The sequence below is a fragment of the Podarcis liolepis genome (genome assembly GCF_965112155.1).
Source record: "Podarcis liolepis genome assembly, chromosome: 7".
Lineage (NCBI taxonomy): Eukaryota > Metazoa > Chordata > Lepidosauria > Squamata > Lacertidae > Podarcis > Podarcis liolepis.
In genome coordinates, this window is record NC_139561.1 from 82,819,303 (window position 1) to 82,837,492 (window position 18,190).

The 18,190-nt window shown below is 42.6% G+C and overlaps 1 protein-coding gene across 1 annotated transcript in view; it reads left to right on the top strand.

Moving 5' to 3' along the window:
- The first annotated feature begins 9,812 nt into the window (after window positions 1–9,812).
- The window catches only part of POU2F2 (POU class 2 homeobox 2), a 109,482-nt gene continuing 101,104 nt past the window's right edge, over window positions 9,813–18,190 (top strand). Inside the window, exon 1 of the mRNA XM_083515494.1 lies at window positions 9,813–10,161. The gene's annotated coding sequence lies outside the window, so the exon portion shown is untranslated. The remainder of the gene's footprint in view (window positions 10,162–18,190) is intronic.

Genomic DNA, 18,190 nt, shown 5'->3' on the forward strand with positions numbered 1-18,190 from the left:
TGAAGTTGCTCCATTGTGATTTTCTGCTGGGAGGTTCAGCGACGTTGCTAAAAAAAACCAAAAACATAACATACAGTGCAGTTTCTCACCTTTTGGGGAATAGCACAAGAGCCCGCTGGATCAGGCCAATGGTGTTGGGGTTTTTTAATTGCGAGTCTGAGATCAAGGTTTCAAAAGCAGTTTGGACAAACTCATGGAGGAGAAGGCTATATCAATGGCTACCAGCTATGATGTCTATGTTCTGCCTCCAGAGACAGAGGCAGAAATCATTCTGTATACCAGTTGCTGGAAGCAGGGCTAGATGAAGGTTTGAAGAGGCCCTAAGCTACTCAAGGTAACAGGGCCCTTTATATGTCCAGCTGTCCTTTGTCAGCAACAAATTGCCGCTGTTTTTTGTGTTGAATATTTGCTATATGGTAATTTATGGACCTAATAGTTGTCTAAAGCCATCTGCACATGCAGAATGTAGGCACCCTATATATGGAAATGAGCAAACCAGTAAACAGGGTCTTAAACAGGGTCAGGTTTAAGGTGCTGGTTTTGACCTTTAAAGCCCTATGTGGCCTAGGACCCTTGTACCTATGGAACCGCCTTTCCTTTTATGCCCCGCGAGGACTTTAAGGTCCACAAATAACAACACTTTGGAGGTCCTGAGCCGCAAGGAGGTTAGATTGGTCTCAATCAGGGTCAGGGCCTTTTCAGTACTGGCCCCGACTTGGTGGAACACTCTGTCACAAGAGACCATGGCCCTGTGGGATTTGATATCTTTCCTCAGGGCCTGCAAGACAGAACTGTTCCGCCTGGCCTTTGGTTTAGACTCAGTCTGAACCTTATGTTTCCCTCCTCTTATGGTTTTGATTTATGGGCTACTACTAAAATGAGGCTGCATTTTAAATTGTATTTTAACCCGTATTTTAATTAACTGTTCTTTCTTTTTCTATTACGTTTTATTGTAATTTTATTGGTGTTAGCCACCATGAGCCTGGTTCTGGCTGGGGAGGGCAGGGTATAAATAAAAAAATATATATTATTTATTATTATTATTATTTTAGGGAGCAGGTTAGCAGGTGGGGCCCATTAATTACATCACAGGAGCCTACACAACACAAAACGCTATTGCTGTATGTCAGTTTTATTTTATTTGTTTTTTATCTTATATTTTGGAAATGTACATCCAGTTTTTCCCCCTTTAGTTTTTTTTTTTTGGAGGGGGCTAAGAGAGTGGGGCCCTAAGCAATACAGTGGTACCTCAGGTTAAGTACTTAATTTGTTCTGGAGGTCCGTACTTAACCTGAAACTGTACTTAACCTGAAGCACCACTTTAGCTAATGGGGCCTCCTGCTGCCGTCGCGCCGCCAGGGCACGATTTCTGTTCTCATCCTGAAGCAAAGTTCTTAACCTGAAGCATTATTTCTGGGTTAGCGGAGTCTGTAACCTGAAGCGTATGTAACCTGAAGCGTATGTAACCTGAGGTACCACTGTATACATATAGGTTTAGCTTATACATAAATCTGGCACTGGCTGGGAGCCACAGTAGCGGTGAGTGTTCATGTGACCAGGTCCTTTTGTGGGTTTCCCTCTGGTTGGCAAGCTCTTCTTATGTTTTTATTTCTCTTTGTATCTTGTTTTGTGGACCCTTTTAGTTGAAAAGCGGAGTAAAAATCTTTGCTGCTCCTGCGACTATAAAATCCTTGAACGCTAGCAGGATTTTATTAGCAATATGCTATTTTGTGCAGATCCTGAACCTAAGATTAGGGCAGGCCTTGTTTGGTTCACAGGAAAAGACCTTTATTAAGATCTGTGGCTTCAGCTGCAGCCGTAGACAGGATCAAAAGGAAGCAAGATGAGGTGTCAAAATGTGCGCAAGTCTCATCAACTGCAGGTAGGGGTGAGGGGGAAATCCTGCTCAGTTCACATTTGAAAGGTGGACTTAATTTGACGTGCAACAATGTATGAATCAAAACAGAGCCATCCTTCGAAATTTGCACTTCTCCAGGTTTGGTGGTGCAGTTCCCCAGCTGAGTAATATTTGCCCCCCCCAAAATGCATTTACCAGGCCAAAATGCCTGGGGAAAATGCCTTAGAAAAATGCTTGCAAAAATCTAGTCAGCAAAACTGTATACGAAAAAGAAAGGGTATTTTAGGATAAATTCGCACTAGAATGATAGTGAATTTTCAGGAGGCCTTCAAGCAAAATATTTGCAAACCAATGTGGAAATGTGAAGAACTGAATTTCAGAAAAATGAGAAACTGAAATTAACATGTTTTTGCCCATTGAACTGCAGGCCTTTCAAAACCTGGGTTGCAACTCTGCTAAGCTCCTGGCATTGCATTGGAAAAAAAACACCAGTCTCACTGGGGCCGAGTCTATTTAGAGCCTCCCACCTTTGCACTACCCCTTTGCCCTTTCCTGTTCCTATATTACCTCCCTTCCTGTCCTCAGACTTTGTTCAATAAAACCTTTCTCTCCATGTCACTTCCAGACTCCAACCTTCTTTGCTCTTTCATGCTTTCTTGAGGTGGTGGGCCTTTTTGGGGTGGGATGTCCCAAGTTGTTGTCTTCTCCACACCTGCCTTAACCTGTCTGGGATAGGGATGTACCAGACGTGACAGAGGACAGCAAATCCTCCAAGTGTCCCTGTTTCCCAGGAACAGAAGCAATCCCGGTTTCTGATTTGGTATCAGAATGACCCGCTTTTCCTTAGGATGTCCCTGTTTCCATCGGAGAAATGTTGGAGACTATGGAGTTATGCACCCCCCTCAAACCAAGGAGATAAGTAACTATACAACCTTTAGAAGACATCTGAAAGCAGCCCGGTATAGGGAAGCTTTTGTTTTTAAAAAGTTTAATGTCTTATTATGTTTTTTAAATATGTTCGGAGCCCCCCAGAGTGGCTGAGACAACCAAGCCAGGTGAGCAAGGTATAAATAATAAAATCATTGTTTTGGAATAGGATGTCACTATTTTCAGCGGGTGGCGCTGTGGGTTAAACCACAGAGCCTAGGGCTTGCCAATCAGAAGGTTGGCGGTTCGAATCCCCACAATGGGGTGAGCTCCCATTGCTCGGTCCCAGCTCCTGCCAACCTAGCAGTTCGAAAGCACGTCAAAGTGCAAGTAGATAAATAGGTACCGCTCCGGTGGGAAGGTAAACACGTTTCCGTGCACTGCTTTGGTTCGCCAGAAACGGCTTAGTCATGCTGGGCACATGACCCGGAAGCTGTACGCCGGCTCCCTCAGCCAATAAAGCGAGATGAGTGCCGCAACCCCAGAGTCATCCGTGACTCGACCTAATGGTCAGGGGTCCCTTTACCTTTACCTATTTTCATTGGAGAAATGTTGTAGGGTATGGGACTGGGGCTCTTGCAACTTTAATAGCTGCATACAGGAGAGATTTGCAGCATTTGTAGCTTGTAATGCAAGCTTAGCTTTCTGGAATGTCTTCTTCTGGACAATTGTTAAAGGTGCAGGAGTCCCGGTCCTCTTTTGAATCTGAGCCCCAGACTCTGAGCTGTCTCGTGGAAGTTTATGGGTCCCCAACCTATAATTTTCTCTTGCTGTTTGACTGCACCATCTTCAGCCTGGCCCTGCAGAGAGGGCCTGGAACCCTTCTGGGGTGTGGCAAGATAACCATGACCTAGGTGGGACATTTCAGTCACATTTCTTCCACTAATTTAGACTGACCTTTGCAACATTTTAGAACATTTTGAGAGGTCCGGAGGGTGGCAACACAAGAACAGACCTTCTCTGCAATGGCTCTCTCCAGGGAAGTTTGCCTGGCGCCTTCATTATACACCTGTAGGAAACCAGGCAAAAATGTTCCTTTTTAACCAGGCCTTTGGTTGACCTGATCAACATCCCATACCCTTTTAAAATGTGGCTCTTTTGGGAGGGGTATTATTGGGTTATTGCTTTTATTTTTATTTTATATACTGTGATATTTTTATGTGAACCACCCTTAGATCTCTGGGTATAGGGCGGTATATAAATTCAACAAACAAACAAACAAACAAACAAACAAACAAACAAACATTTTAACATATATTGTGACAGCCAAGACAAGTATTTCTGTTGCCTAAGGGCAACTTCATCATGCATATTTGCCTGTGCTTTGTGCAGCACACAATTTAAACATCAACTGTAAGAAAAGAGCAATGTTTACAATGGAATTTAATTCATTCATTTATGGAAATTATAAGAATATTGCATGGCACTAGATGACCAGTTCTACGCTCAATCCTCGGTGCTTCCTGGATTGCAAGGAGACGAATATTTTTCGAAGCTGACGTTCCCAGATCATTTGGTAGGGGGCGCCACTATACTTTATTAAAGTCGCTTCCTCACTTGCCATTCTAAGACCACCTTGATGTAGTAATGCTAGTGCTCCTGTCCACTCCCTGCGTGAAATGGTGGCAGAGAGAGAGAGAGAGAGAGAGAGAGAGAGAGAAAGAAAGAAAGAGAGACAGATGCTGGGTTTAGCAACTGGTGGCCTTTGAACCAAACTGGGCTCCCTGGACACTGTCACTTGGGCCTCCATTTTGCTGAAGGAAGTTGCCACCCTGGCAATGAGATTTGGTAGGAGGCCATTTTGAGGTGTGTGGGACCTCTGGCCTGCCTAACCCAGACCCAAAAGTGGCTGTTTGGCAATGACCAATTGCTCAAACTGATTGCTTATTTGAAACAGAACTAGACAGGCTTTGAGATTTCTCAGTTCTATTTATTTTTGGCATATGAGAGATGTCTTAAAAGCGAGGATAGTGGACGGATGTCCACAGGCGAAAGCCTCCAAACTTGATGCGACATAAGTATGGTCTCTGCGCTGCCAAAACCGCCCCCGCCACAATTTATTATGCATATTGATGTAAATTTAACACTCGTGGCATTATTTGTGCTACAAAATAACCTTCCAGGGCTCGCCATGTTTTCTTGGCCACTCGAGATCCCCCGGCATTCGCTTTCGAAAAGATTTTGCTGCTCAGCCCCCCCAGCGCCCCCCCCCCGCAGCTGCCACACGATCCCTTCTGAAGCCCCTACAATGGCAGCTTCCACTCCAGACACAGCACCGAGTTCAAGGAAACCATGAATTGAATATAAACAAAACCCACTCTCTTTTGTTGCCGACAGTCGCCAAGACCAATCGCGCAGCAATCTTTTTTTCGCAACTCAGAAATCTTTCTTCTAGGTTTGCTGGGGGTGGTTTTCCATTAGGGACCCCCCTCCCACGTTGCCATCACCACAACTCCAGTTTGCTGCATCTGGTCACTGGTAAGGCATCACGTTGCTGTTTCCACACACCGCATTTGCTCCCGGGAAACGCGTGCCTGTCAGTGCTACGCCAGACAACGTATAATCCAAGAAACAACTAGCTTTCTGACGAAATATATGAATTAGAGAGGGAAGGGGTCTCCTTAGCTTTCCCCCGCAGCTCTTAAGTAGTCCTTGGGCCTTCGCCACGTCGCAAAATGGGAGATGCAACGTTTGTGCAAAGTTTAATAAAAGGGAAAGTGGGGTGTTTTAAATGATGCTGCCTGAGACGTCTTAAGGCTCCAGGGGTCAGCAAACTTTTTCAGCAGGGGGCCAGTTTACTGTCCCTCAGACCTTGTGGGGGGGCCGGACTACATTCTGAAAGGAGAAAAAAAGAATGCCCCACAAATAACCCAGAGATGCATTTTAAATAAAAGCACACATTCTACTCATGTAAAAACATGCTGATTCCTAGACCGCCCGCGGGCTGGATTGAGAAGTCGATTGGGCCGGATCCGGGCCTTAGTTTGCCTACATGTGTCTTAAGCCAATGGTGTGCAGAATCACTGTTGGTCCTTGGTATATCTGGCCACACGACCCTGATTTCTTTGCAAGCATGGATAGAGGTTTGGTGGTCAGACACATGGACGAAAATGGCAAACAAAGCATCAGGCATGTCAGCTGTGGTTTGGAAGCACCGGCTGGGAGAGCGAGGCTGAATTAACAGTGTGTTTGTGTGTGTGTCTGTGTGCAATATTCATTTCATGAGAAACTAACCATGCATTTTGAAGCCACTGAGTTTTGGATCTCAAATTAATTGCAATAATTAATCCACTCTGATATCTCAGTTAAAAGGGTTAGAGAATAAGTCCACTTTGCAGTAAAATTTGGTGCAAAGAGCCTTTATTTTTTCCAGGCTGTGAGCCTGAGTTGTGGCACATGACATGGTTCCCCCCAACCCCCCACAAACTAATAGAATCTGTATTTTTCCACTTAAAAGACCCTGTGTGTTGGCCTTCGCTTGCTAGTGTTCTACGTAACACTAACCACACTCAGTACGATGTCTAGAATCCTGAGTGTGTATCCTTTGCAAATATTTTAATTGCCATTTACAGCAACCTGTAGATTTGGAACAAATATGTACATATATTTCTTCAGAGATGTAAGGAAATAATAACTCATTCCAGGTTCCCATTAGATAAAAGCAACAGTTTTTTCCATTTGGATTTTCTGTTGCAAAAATGCTTCATTCTCGGCAATATTGTCAATTGTTATTCCTTTGATCTTGAAGATGCATCTTCAGACAACTTTAATTATTGTACAGGATTTCCCCAATTTTTGTTTTGCGTGGAATGCTGAATTCATGTTGCATATAAATAAGGACTGCATGTGATAAATAACATTTAGATTTCAGTGTACTGTACGTCAAGAACACATATAAAGCAGTACAGATTCTGTAAAATCGTTATGACATGCAAAGTTCTAGGTGTGGTATCTAAACCTAATGCCCAATGTATATTGAGTTACTTTTGGATTACTTGTGGGAATTTTTTTATGTTAGCATGATAGTCATCTTAGCAACTTGAGCAGGCAGTAATTCATCCTGTTCAAGTTGCTAAGATTGGTTTTCAAACCAATGAATACCCATACAACAGACACAGAATTACGGATGTATAGTGGATGCTGTGCATATTATTAACATTACCTATTTGGCTAATGAGAATTAATTCCGAGTCTTCCAGAGCATACAACAGGAAAAAGCCCCGGCAATTTTTATTTTTGCAATGAAGCTGACCAACTGAGAAACGAAGCCCTCGGACAAACAAAATATCACAATCCAATGACACACATCCCATGCTGTAGGTTTAATTCTTAAAATACATTGGCTTCAACTGCTTCTGAATGTTCACATACATTAGAAAGGGGGAGGGAATTATTTCTCTAACTTAATTACAGCAAATTCTCTTAGTTTTGTATATTTTTACACTGTCTGAGAGCAAAATAAAAACATTTCATTTAACAAGGAATTTCTGGGTGCATTTTCTTGGAAAGTTAATTAAAAGTTAGATGCCTTACATTATGTTTCAGTTACTTAACATACATGTAACTAAATGGATTTGAAAGTTAAATATTAGAAACCCAGTGTTGTAAAATTTGGGCTTCATGTATGCAGACCAGAATTTAGATTTCAAAGGTCAATTGAAGATTTTTCTTTTTCCATTTTATACAATACTTTGAATTATTTAATATGATCATCTTAATTTTCGGTGTTGGGAATTATTCTTAAAATTCTGGATTTGGTGAAAGAAACTATATAATATTTTGCATATTTTCATATAAATTCTTCATATAAAGTGATTGAAAATATATTTCTAGTAGTTTAAACTTTGTTAGGTTTTAACATTTTGTATCTAATCTATGCTAATTCCTTTACATATAACATCAATTGAAAATTAATCAATGAGTATTAAATATAAAGTTCTCAATTTTATACCTATGTTCATTTATCCACAGCAATCCGCTTTTAATTACTGCAGTTTGATATGCTTTTTCTTTTTTCACTGTATGCAAAAACTTTACTTGGATTTACATATAACTATAATATCTGGAGTGACATATGTAATCTTATAAATTTCATTTTCTTTACAGATCAATTCTTAGAAGTTAACACCATTGGGTTTTTCAATTTTTTGCTTTGCATATAATATTGTTTACCTTGAATAGATTTTACATGAAATGTTTTTGCATATTGAACATAAAATCCTTTATTTAAAATAAAATATTCCTAAATGTACCCACTAATTTTGTTTTCCAATGAGTAATATTCACCTTGTGCTGATTGTATGAATGTCATTTGATATTGTTCTGCTTGCAAATGAAATAATTAAATATTTTGTTGTGTGCCTATATAAATATATAAATATATAAATATATAAATATATAAATATATATAATCATAATAATCTATATATTGTACTATAATAAAATGCACAGATTATTCAGTTTTGCCACATGATTATTTACATTTAAATTCTAAGTAGCATGCAGGAACTTGTATAATCTAAGTAAATGTAATTTCAGCTGTGGGTCAACAATTACATAAAGCATTTAATATTAGCTGCATTTTTCATTGAATTCAAGGTAATACTATGGATCATAAATATGCATTTTAAAAGACTGTTTTGCATATTTAAATAAAATCTTATTTAGAGTGTATGACTATCTTGCTATTCAAAAGCATTCATAAAAACATAAGTTTCTCTTTTTAAAATTGTCGCACTACTACTTCTTAATATGCACTTCATGGAAACCTCTTAATTATTTTAGCATATATGACTTTTAACTTCAAAAATGTCAGATTTAAATTAATTAACAGGTTAGTTATGTAAGGCTTTGTACATGGTACTTCCACTATAGACTATTATTCCATAAAATGCTTTTAACTCCAACATCTACTTCAAACAGTTTTTAAAACCAAATTTTACATTTAATCCTTAACATCTGTTCTATATATTGTTTTTCTTGTTTTTACTCTACCTTCTTTTATAATAACTTCTTATATGTATCTTTTGCGCTTGCTAGTCAGGATACAATAATTTGAAATCCTGAGGATAACATTCTACAAGAACACCTAATCCCCTTCAGCAATGTTCCTGTCCTGATTATATTACCTTTGATTCCCCAGAATACTAATTACATATTTCAAATCTCCAAAGTGGGCAGCATGTTTTCCCTGCGTGACAAAATGTTAAATTCTGAATTAGGATTATCTATACAAGTCCTTCAGTTTCTATAAAAGGTTATGTTCTTTATCACCAGGTCTTTTTCATGGCCCCTTTGTGAAAGACTACACAGAATTATTTCCTCTCCATTTCTGTCTAGAAGGCAGATCTATGCAGACGGGAGCAACGTAGAAAGAAAACTTTTGCATAGTTGCATAGAGCATTAAAACTCTTCCTAATTTTGTATTTAGTGATAGTGTGAAGGTGAAAAATAAGGAGGGGGAGGAAGGAAGGTGTTTACAGACCACACACACACACACACACACACACGCTGCATACAATACACCCCAGGATCCTAAGCATGCCCAAATAGAACCTCGCCATTAGCCTCCCCTACTCTCCGAAGTCCTGCCGTTTTTCCACTCCTATTTTCCTTCCCATTTTAAGCGGGGGGGGGGGGGCTCATCCTGCTCCAGGACTCAAGAGAGCTTTCCCCTCTCACCCAACCCCTAAGGCTTTTTCACCCTAACCCTGTCCTAAATCTTATAATTCCGCCCCCCACCCGTCTTAAAGTTCAGAAGCACCTTTCTCATGCCCCCGACTTTGATGCCCTCCTTCCCTACACCTCATTTCCAGATCCTAAATAACCCTCACCTTTCTGTATTGCCCCTTCCTTCATTTCTCCCCCGCCCCCCACCCTCCCCCCGTCCCTGCCCCAGCTGAAAACACTCTGGGCATTTTTCTTTCTCCCTCTGCCAAAGACCCGCTCCCCCCCCCCACTCAGTCCCTCAGTTTAACAAATTTGGAAACAGCCCCCCCGCACTCTAAAATTCGGAAGCTCCTCTTATTTCTTCCCTCCCATCTGCTCCCCCCTCCAATCAGGGCTCCCTTTCACGCGCGCCCCATCTCCATCCCCATCTGCTGTTGCTGCCCTGAGCATCTTTCATCCTGGTGCTGATGCTGCTGCATCTTTCTCGTTGCCCGGGCAACCGTAGCCGGGGAATGGGGAGGGGAGGGGGGAAATGATGGAGAGAATCCGGCGCGCGCCCTGGCTCGCGCTCTGACTGCTGCTGCTGCCGCCGCCGCCGCCGCCGCCGCTTCTGCTATTGCTGCTGCTTCCCCCTCAGCCCCTGTGTATCTGGGCTGCACCCATGCGCGCATGGAGGAGTCAGCTTGCGCCCACCGATGGAAGCAGAGGTAGGTGCAGTCTCTATGCAATCCCCCCCACCCCGCCTCCTCCTCCCTGTCTCCTTCCCTCTCTCTCCCATTTAAAAATCTTTAAAACTTTGCATATTAATATCTGCGCTTTGCATAAATCTCACCCGCTCTTTATTGATTGCAAAATGCTTAATGCAGCAGCTGGTCTATTGCACACACACACACACGCACACACACACAAGGCAGTCTATTCCTTTCTCTCTCTTCGTCTCTCAACACAGCAGCTGCAATTGTTCCTTCCAAGAGCTTTCTTTTTTTCCTCTCCCTGGCATATTATTTTTGCTGGTGTCTGTGGCTCAGCCTTTAAGGAAACGGACAAAAAAAATTGCAAAGAGGGAAAAATAATAACGGAGAGATGCATATATAAAAATGCATTTTATTTTTATTTTTTTACAAAAACAAATAAAATGCAAAAATGATACAGGCGTGTTTTTAAAGGGCATTTTTATTCATTGCAAAGGGGAGGCGTTTTTTGCAATGGCAAAAAATGATATTTGCTGGCCGTTCTTTCCTTTTGCAAATGGCTTTGTGCACTGAGCGAATGTTTAAAAAATATATATCTATATAGTTTTTTTTTGCATGGATGAAAATAAAATCAGAAGACAGAGAAAACGCTGTAGAGGATTTTCTGTAAATGTCTCTTTGCTTTTCGGTGGCGGTGGCTCGGCTTTTGATGCTCTGGCGATGGAAGAAAGAAGGGAGGGGAAAAAAGGAGGAATAGACAGAAGGAACCTGAGGAGATGGGGGGTTGTGGCTCCGGCGTTTACGGTTTTGCAAAGCGGGCATATATTGTTAGGAAATGTGTTGCAATATTTGGATTCCTAACCCCCCCGCCGCCCGCCCCCGAAAAAGGGGGGGTTGTGCTGTGCATTAGCAGCGATTGCTTTCATCCACTAAGGGGGGTGTCCTGTGTTTATTGGGGTATAAGTGAGTATATTAGACCCCTCTCTATTATAAACTCAAGTTGCATAATGCGGGGGGTGTGTGTGCGAACCGAAGATAGAATGGTTTGGATTGTCCAAAGAACCGGTGGTGAGGGGGGGGGGGGAGAAAGTGAAGGTTGTTGGGGGGGGGGAGAAGGTGCAATGGCCGAAGCGAGGAGGGGGAGGCAGATACATACAACGAGAACTGGACTCTTCTTTTGTCCATGGACGGGGTGGGGGTGGAGAAGAGGGAGGAAAGGAAGAATGTTATTAATAATTATTAGCAGCCCATGGCAGCTATTGTGTGGAGGGAGAGATATTGCCAGGATCTGGAGGAGGTGGGAGCGTGGGGGGGGGGCGCTGGGGAGACCTGGGGTAGTGGCTGGATGGGTGAAGAGGTCAGATTCTGACGGGGCTGTGTTTTTTTCGGGGTGGGGGAGTGTATGAGAAGGGGACCTATATGAGGGGAAGGTGAGAGGAGGTGGATATGGGGGGGTAGGGTGTGTGGCTGAGGCAGGGAGGAGAGTTGGGTAAGAAAGAAAGGAGACCGCTGGATAGAAGAGAGGGGAGCTCCTGGTAAAGGAAGGGGGTTCAGTGGTCTGGATTCAGTGGGGCAGAGAGAGACAGAAAGATAGAGCCGAAAGAACGATGGACAAAAATTTCGAAATTGCGTGTGTGGGATGTGAGGAAGGGAGATAGAGAGACGGGAACACATCTCCTAAGAATAGGGTTAAGATTAATGGATCTAGGGGTGTGGCTGTTACCTTCAGCCATCCTGAACCCCCAAATCCAGAACCACCTACTCCCCAAATTCAGGTTTGGTGCGATAGCTGTCTCCCAGGCCAAGTTGGAACACCATCCCAGTTTTCCAAAACAGATGCTATTTCTGTTTCTTGAGTTTTTAGAGAGTGAGCGAATTGAGGGATGCCTTCTGTTCTTCTGTCCCAGAGCCTGGCATTTCCTTGGCGAGTCTCTCTCTCTCTCTCTCTCTCTCTCTCTCTCTCTCTCTAAATTGGCATTCCCTAACTTGTCCATAGTTACTTGGAGTTCAGAAATGACTGGCTGGGCTTTTCTTGTGGGGTGAGATGGGCTGGGCACTTACAGGACATTGCCATGGGGAAATTGGGAGCAGTGGTTATATGCTGTAAAGACCCCCTTAGTCCTGACAGGTGGGCACTGGTGTAAGTGAAGCTGGCAACATACTAGGCTGCTTGCCACTGACCTCCCCCCTGTGCTTTGTCAGTGGGTTCATTTAAGACACCAAATTTTTACCTCTTGGCTGCTTAAAGCACCAACAGCACTGTTGCATTTTTCTTTAAGCAGTTGCAAGTCTACCCGTAAGCAGCGCTGGTAGATAATTCACAGGTCTTACTTTTGTGACAGGGAGAAGTGGAAATTACTCTGGAGTAGGTTCTGCAAAAACCTAATAAATGCAGAAGCCGCAAAGAGTTTTGTAACAGTCCTTTCCCCTGCCAGTTGCATTGTTGGGTGACACAACAGCTTTTATTTCTTCTTAAATATCCCCATTCAGGCCTCTGCAATTTGAGATGTGTGTGTCTTATGTCCCTGCAAGTGTACAAATTGCCCCCGTGGGTGTGCATAATCCATCTATTTGTCATCTATGGGAGTTTACATTTTCCTATATGGATTGCCTCCCTTTCTGTTCCTTGTGTGTCTGAATTGGCATGTCAGTTGTGGGGCTGGTAAGTTTCCTTGAACGCATAAAAAAGACCACACAGTTTTGGTTCAGATTATTTATGGGGAAACACCTGTATTTTCCTAGATTAATCCTCACAAAACAGACTGGAACTGCCACCACCCGTATAAAGATTAAGTCAAACTCTGGAAAGAACTCTAACCTTCTATCATTCTTTCATTACCCTAATCTTGTGCACTCAAGTTCAAACGCTTGTGCTCCATATTAATTAATCGGGGGAAACTAACACCTCCTTGTTCGCTAATGTGGATTAGAATCTTTTACTTCATCCATAAACATGGATTGAAAGGGTGAACACCCCCCTCCCAGCCTTTTATCACTCGGCTTGTGAGTACAGTGTGATTAAAGCTCACTATGGGGTAATTAATCTGCATTAAGTGATAATGGGTGTGTGCCCTGTGTGTGTACGAAAGGGTTGTTGAAGTGTGTCAAGCGGTAGCGGCGATACATTGTCGTGCCCTCTTGTTTTGTGCGTGGCCTTGTGGTGTGTGCGTCTGTTGATATAATGGAGCAAGTCCTTCTTGGAACAAGTCCTTTAGTCACCAGGCACTTCCGAAATCTCTTTGCTATTACTGCCTTTTCCTTGGATTCTGCAAAGGGTTATTCCCTTTTGGGTTTGGGGTGCAAATCACGGGAAGAGCTCCTTTTGCCTAAACTGCAGAGAATGTCTCATTCTCCCCTTCAGGTCTGGTCCTGTCAAAAGGTTGGGCGCGCCCCCTGACATTTTGCTGCGGGAGGGAGAAGAGCAAATGTCCCTCACCCTCCCTTCTCAAGCCAAGGTGCATAGTTAATTGGCTCCTAACTGGAATATTTCACAAGAGCCCCCACCACTTCCTATAAAACAGAATAATAAAAAATCAAATGATTCACAATTTGCTGCCTTTTCCTGACATCCGAAACCTGCCTCAGGTGGCTGCTTCACTCTACCTCATGATAGGGCCGGTCATGGTCTCTCCCCCCCCCCACATGTTTACTAGGCCTCGTTTTCATAGACCTATCACTGAAACACTGCATTTCAAAATTACATCCCAATAATCGGTTGATTTTTTTTAAATCTGGAAGAGTTGCAGCTCCTTGCGGGTGGTAACCCCGACTGGGTTTGAGGAGGGAGCTATGAGCTAGAATTTGCGTTTCTGCGTCGGATTTCTCTCATGAGGAGCCATAGTGACTGAGGGGATTGGAGTGCCCCTGACTTTGTGAGAGCTGGGCCTAGTGGCGAGGGCAGAATGGTTAAAGCTTGAAGCCATGTACACAAGATCACTCCTTTACTCTGCGTGATTGTTGATCCGCAATGATTGCGGAATCTCCCCTGGAGTTTTTGCAATCACTAATCTGGATTAGAACCCACGAGTATAAATTGAAAGAGGACACCATCCCCGTGTGTGCAATACAATGTGCTGACGAGTATCGGCAGGCAGTAACGCTGAATATATATATTTGGAGACGTCCCCTATAGAAGTGTGGTGTTGAATCAGTGTCCTTTTATTTTATTTTATGGCACCCACATCTGCTGTGTGTTGTCTGTGTGTCTGACTCCCGTGATTTAATTGTATTGCTTTATGTGTTTAGTACAGCCTTGCCTTTCTCCTGCCCACCCCCAGTGTCCGCTAGATGCTACACATAGGGTCAGAGGAGAAGCGCCGCACTGTTCTGTTGTTGTGTGTTGCTCTGTGGGTCGGTGCGGTTGCTTGTGTGTGTGTCTGCCTTTTTCTGTTAGGTGTGCATCTGCTGTTGTCAAGTGAGACCTCATTTCTCTGCAGTGACCTTTTTTTTATTGCTGCCTGGCATGTGTATGTGCATTTGTATGTGCGGGTGCCTCGGTAACCCTTTCAGCGCTGCAGTGCCTCTGCCCCTTGCCTTCCTCTACAGCTCACCCTACTGGTTAGGTCCAGTGCGGAAGCCCTTCCAGGGTCTGGCCTGCGATTTCCTCAAGCGACCTGCTTACCGGTCCCTTGGCAACAGGGTGTCCTTCACTGCCCCATTTCCCTACATTTCCAGTCCCAATACACGCTGCTCTGTGAGCTTCTCGGTGCCTGCCCTTGTCTGTCTGGAACTGTGTGGCAGCCTGACAAGATGTTGACACCCTTATAATGTCCTCGTTCTCCCCTGTCCTGAGCACCAGGACTTTTAAGTATATGTGTATATATTTTGCCACATCCCTCCATCCATCCTTATATATGATCCGTATATTCTTTGAAACCTCTGCACGATTTTGCCAGTTCCGTGTTTTGTGCGCCATACCTTTTATTCTTGCTCTTTTGCTGTTTTTTCCTCACCTTCCCTTTTAATTTCCTCTACTTTCCCCTCTAATTGTCATTGCATTATTTCCCCCCCCCCCATATCCACTCCCCTTTCTATCACCCATTTCTCTCCTTTTATGTTTCCTTTGGCTATACCTCCTTCCCAACCTCTCTGACAAAACCCCTCCAAATTCCGTTCCTATTATACCATCAGACTTGGTCCCCTTTGTCCAAACTATATTTCGCCCTTAGGCCGCGCTGGAAGTCGTATTTCTGCTGGGAACGGAAGGTGCCTCTTTTCGACCTGGCTTTCCTAAAATCCAGAATGTGAGATGCAGTGGCACAGAGAGAGCCTTTAAAAATAAATAAGTAGTTTTCTTTTATTTAATCCGAACCCAGACTCTTAATTTAGGTTTAGTGGGGTGCTTTACTCCCAATTGTGAGAGATGACGCGTTAGTGGAAAAAGCGATCCCTAGTTCTCCACTGCTACATAAGAGCAGCCATTTCCTGGTCAAGAAACTGACCGCCAGCTCCATCTCACCCGACAAAGAGTCCAGGTCATTTATTCCATGAATGTCACCTGGGGAGGAGGGGAAGGGAGAGAGAGAAAAAGCAGTCATACCCTTCAGCCATCAAACACTCCATCCCCCCACCCTCCCACCACTTTGGTGTCAGTTTCAGTGGGAATTAGATGCTTCCCACCCCCCCAAACACACCTTTACCATATTTTTCTCTAGGGTGGTGGTGGCCAGAAGGCCAGGGATGTGGTTGGTGTGAGGGCGTATCGGGGAGGCAGAAAGGGAAAATGTATCTGAAATCAGGGGTCTGTTTGCTTTATCACAAGCAAAGCAGCCTCACATTCTAGCCCTGGAAGAATAGAGGGATCCGGGAAAGGAAGAAATCATAGAAAGAGGTGCATAAAAGGATTCGTTCTGTCGTTCACCTTGGCTCTCCTGAACAGCTGGAATTTTTAAAAGAAAGAGTAAAAATTACAGACAGATAGAAGAGGGGAGCGATAGAAAGGCAGCCGCACATCTTAAAACGAAGAGCAGGCCCCAATAACAATTAGTAAAAACCCATCGTCGTTCTTGTTCCTGGTGTACAATTTATCTGTTGTGCAGTCTGTGTAATTGTGTGACCAAGAGATTCATTTACAAATCGATGCATGTTAAATGGGAGGCAGTCAATTTAATTACCACTCTTTCTAAAACTTGATTTCCCCATTAGATAATTTATTTTTAAATCTGCATCTTCCAGATGTAAATATAACGATCTTTTTGCAAATCAATAAGGGTAGTTATAAATGACTGTTGTTGAAAAGTTTTTAAAATGTAGCCAGAAAAAGATGGATTTGCTTGTAAATATATAGATCCAGTTAATCCATAAGCAGCAGATTGATTTGTAAATGGAAGTATCAAGATACATCCAGCCTGTATCTTTAAAACAGAACCTTTTGGAATTGTAGGTATAGCAGTTATTCATATATATATATTACAATTGAAGATTTGTATGTAAAGTCTCTCAGTTTGCCTTTCCATATCAGTACAGTACAGTATTATGCAAATATATACACCTGTCCTAAATAGCAGGTGCCTTGCTCAAGATCAACACATCTGTAAAAAACAAGATCAGTGCTCCAATAATGAAAACAAAACGAGTTAACTCTACATATAATTCCACATTTGAAAGTGTCTTTTGTTTTGAGCGTCTGTAATGGATCTATCAATAACTGGATCAGTCAGTAAATACATTCATCCATATCAATAATATCCGGTATCTATCTCCAGAATACAGTTCAATAAATATAAAGGGATCGATTTACAAACCTATAAATAATATACATCACTACATTGTGTCCTTCATTTTCCATTACACCAAGAGCACTTCAAAGCACTTATGCAGTGTAAAAGGACTATTGTGAAACAGCCGATCGGGCCCGCTGCCTGCAGTTTTTAAAAAGAGCCTTAACAGGAATGAAGTGGTAGGCCATAAATAATAACTCTGTTTCTAAATATGTTTGCATAGATTTGCATCGACATTTTCAGATGCAAACAAATTGCATAATTAAGAAACATTTGCCGTCCCCTGCCAAATTGTGGTGCAATATTAATAACTGTGTCTCTCTTTCCTTTTACTTTCTCTTATTTTGGCTTTCTTGTCTGTGTCTGTCTATCTTCTTATCTATTGTCATCTGTCACAGCCAAATTAAGTCCAACCCATAATCAGTTATCCCAGTTCCAAATCATACTTTAAGGTATCATAGATACAGAATAATGGGGCCGGGGGGGGAGATCTATTCTATTGGATCGGCTAAATTATATATATATAATCAACTTGTATGTGTTTTTAAATATATAGCTACAATAGATCCAATTTTTTAAAAAAGGCGTAAATATATAGAAAAGCCGTATGTCATACAGTTTTTTAAAGAGAACCCTTTAGGTGCCTTGACGTGTAATGATTATTCCTTTCTACAGAGTTCACTGCAATTAAAGATTTATATGTGCCTCTTTTATTTTCTATCTTTTATTGGCATGATTCTGATTTATTTGGGAATCTGGGCACCTGCTAAATACCAGATGTGTAAGGAAATTGAGGGCAAACATCGTATAGATATTCAGAAAATTACATTGTAGAATTATACACTGAAAAATGGCTTCATCAGTTAACAAAATTATTATTTTAATCTTCCCTAAAAAAACACCACAGTTCTTCTAATCTGAACATTCTGCGTCAGGATTAATATGTAAATTATTGCACAGATATGAATTGTTAGTGCGAGAGGGAATGTTCTTCTGAAGATTTTGGAGGTGGGTCCAGTGTTATTGGTACGTGGCTGAGAAAAGGGGGTACAGGATTGGTGCGAATGGAAAACAGGATGGGAGGTGGAGAGGACGAGAGGAATGAGTGCAAAAACTCAGCAGCCTGGGTTAGAGGAAAGGCGACCGTGGTGAAATTTAGATGCATGGAGGTCTTGTTAGACTTTTGACATGTTTTAAGTAAATTCAGAGGGTCCATACCTTTTGGACATTGCATTTGTCTTTGTCTGGATGTGTGAAGAGGCAGATATCACCCCCGCTGTCCCAATAATCCCCCCGGTCTACCCCTCAGCCTGCTACTTTAGAGA